This window comes from Pseudophryne corroboree, chromosome 5 (assembly GCF_028390025.1).
Source record: "Pseudophryne corroboree isolate aPseCor3 chromosome 5, aPseCor3.hap2, whole genome shotgun sequence".
NCBI classification, from domain to species: Eukaryota; Metazoa; Chordata; class Amphibia; order Anura; family Myobatrachidae; genus Pseudophryne; species Pseudophryne corroboree.
The window spans coordinates 473964099-473967125 of NC_086448.1; the positions used below are offsets into that span (position 1 = coordinate 473964099).

The window sequence follows — 3027 nt, forward strand, 5'->3', positions numbered from 1 at the left end:
CTGTTGAAATCAGAGCACTACATTTTGGCCAACATGCTCGATCCAAGGTTTAAAGCCTATGTTGTATCTCTCTTTCCAGCAGACACAAGTCTGCAGAGGTTCAAAGACCTGCTGGTGAGAAAATTGTCAACTCAAGCGGAATGTGACCCATCAACAGCTCCTCCTTCATTTTCTCCCGCAACTGGGGCTGTGAGGAAAAGGATATTTCCTAGCCCACCCGCTGGCGGTGATGCAGGGCAGTCAGGAGCGAGTGCTGACATCTGGTCTAGACTGAAGGACCTGCCAACGATTACTAACATGTCTACTGCCACTGCATTTGATTCTGTCACCATTGAAAGAATGGTGGAGGATTATATGAGTGACAGCATCCAAGTAAGCATGTCACACAGTCCGTATGTATACTGGCAGGAAAAAGAGGCAATTTTGATGCCCTTGCACAAACTGGCTTTATTTTACCTTAGTGGCCCTCCCTCCAGTGTGTACTCCAAAAGAGTGTTTATTACATCTGGTAACCTTGTCAGCGATCAGCGTAGAAGGTTTATTGAACAAAATGTGGAGAAGATGATGTTCACAAAATGAATTATAAATTCCTCCAATTGCCTCCAGAAAGTACACATGGACCTGTTATGGTGGATTCCAGTGGGGACAAATTAGTACTCTGTGAGGAGAAGGATGTACTGTACACACTCAAAGGGGTGAGGAATCGGAGGATGAGGATGAGGTCGACATCTTGCCTCTTTAGAGCCAGTTTGTGCAAGGAGAGATTGATTGCTTCTTTTTTGGTGGGGGCCCAAACAAACCAGTCATTTCAGCCACAGTCGTGTGGCAGACCCTGTTGCTTAAATGATTGGTTTGGTAAAGTGTACATGTCCTGTTTACACTTTCCTCTCCTTCAGGGGCCAGGGAAGTAGCCTCAAAAGCCCTTCTGCTGTTAACGGTAGGTTCCCGGGTGGGTGCCATTTCTGTCACCCTTGTCTCACCCACATGGGTTTTGTTTTTTACTGCCTTTCCGGATGCTTAATGCAGGGAGCGTTTTTTCTGTCTGTTGACCCTGCGTTTGGGTGACAATGCGATCGTGTTTCCTGCTGATTAGAGCTGGACGTTGCGTCCGCTTTTCACCTTCTTCCGTTTTTCTATTTCTGGGTTTTCCGTTGTGGAGCATTTGGTTGTTCTGTTCACCTGTTTGGTTTAATTCTGCACGTTTTTGCATGGATTCTTACATGCCGCTTCCGGTGATGGCTCAGGGCCTTGTTTTCTTTCTCTGAGCGCTTCCTGGGGGTGGTTAATGTTTTTCATGATCAACGTCCTTCCTCCCTCTCGGCCCTCCACCTGTTATGTCGTCTGGTTCCCAGAAGTTGACGGCGCGACGTTTGTTCCTGACATTGCGACCCGGGCATGGCACCTGGGGTGGCGAGGCATGGTTTTACTTCCTTTGCTACATTCCGTGCATTGGTGCCTGGGACGGCTGTTGAATTTTCTTTTCGTGTCTGACTTGTGTCTGGCAGATGGCCAAGTTGGTCCAGTGCCTTGGACGGGCTAGGGGTGGCTTCTCCCAGGCTCTGGACGATGGCTCCGATGGCCGGGGTTTATTGGCTTGCTTGGGTAGGTTTGTTTGCTCCGGTGGGGTGGTTTTTATTAGGTCACCTTGGGTACTTTGGGGACCTTTGTCTGCGGATTTATCCCCAGGATGGCAGGTCTGGGGCAGCCAGGGCGTCTGCCCTTGCGGGCACTTCTTTTCGCTCCGTGCTACTGCGGCTGGCTTCTCTATCAGGTCTTTCGTGCTATCCGTGGCCCTTATGTGATGGGCGACGGAACACCCTATGGCTGCAGCTTTTGAGTGGGCACATCAATTTCGGTATACTTCAGTGAAGTTTGGTGGTCCCATTTGGGTCCAGCCAGGTGGGGCATAGTCTGGTTTGTGTGGTTGCGCTGCTCAGGCTGGCTTTTGCGACGTTTTTTTCATTGGGGAATTCCAGCTCAGTGGGTTGGTTGCCGGTGGCGGTTCGTCTTTGTACTCCGGTTTGCCTTTCAGTGGTGTGTTATGGGGGGGTGCCTAGATGGTGGTCGGTTCGGCAGTGCATGTACTGAAAATGGAACGATACAGAGAAGATTAGTGCGGCCCCTGAGCAAGGATGCCACGCAAATTGTGCAGCGTTCCATATTTCCTGTGTAGACTTGCAGGTTCTGCAATGGATTGGGATGGCCGGGGTCATTAGTTGCCCCCCTTTTAGAGTGCAAGTTGCCCCCCTTTTAGAGTGCAAGTCTGGTGCGGCCATCGCCGGGGGCTTGCAGTGGGGGGACCAGGGTACCCATTCCTTGCAGATTGGGGCGGCTATGCCTGCTGCGGTGGCGGGTTCTTTGGTAACAGCGTTTAGGTGCTACTGGGGGTATGTGTGGTATACAGCCGCTGTGCATTTGGATAAGTTTTTTGGGCTATTGATACCTGTTTCCTTGCGGATTGGGGCTGTTGCACATGCTGCAGCGGCGGGTTTTTCAGTGGCAGCACTTCGGGTGCTGGGCTGATGGACATCTGTGTGCTGTACATCCTCTGTGCAATTGGATAAGGTTTTCGGGCTATGGTACCCATTCCTTGCAGATTGGGGGCTGTTGCGCATGCTGCGGCAGCAAGTTCTTCAGCGGCAGCACTTTGGGTGCCGGGCCTTGGGGTCAGTGCACTGTATGGTGTTTTAGGGCTGGGGTACCCATTCCTTGCGGATGGGGGCACCTACGCATACTGTAGGTGGCAGGTACTTCGGCGGCAGCATTTTCAGTTGCTGGTCCTGCTGTGGATTTGCTTTGTTTTGTGTTTTAAGCTAGGGTACATGATCATTGCGGATGGCAGCGGCTGTGCATGCTGCGGTAGCAGGTTTGGTGGCACCAGGGAGTCTGCGTGGCGTCCGACTGGAGTACGTTGGACACGGTTTTCGGGCTATGGTACCCATTCCTTGTGAATGGGAGCAGTTACGCATGCTGCAGCGGCGGTTTCTTCAGCGGAAGCGATTCAGGTGCGGGGCCGCTGAGTGTGTG

The 3027-nt window shown here is 51.8% G+C and overlaps 1 non-coding gene across 1 annotated transcript; it reads left to right on the plus strand.

The window, feature by feature from the left end:
- The first annotated feature begins 2060 nt into the window (after window positions 1–2060).
- On the plus strand, window positions 2061–2166 carry LOC134931344 (U6 spliceosomal RNA). The gene has a single exon (XR_010179104.1). It is a non-coding gene; the product is annotated as a U6 spliceosomal RNA (small nuclear RNA).
- Window positions 2167–3027: the final 861 nt, after the last annotated feature.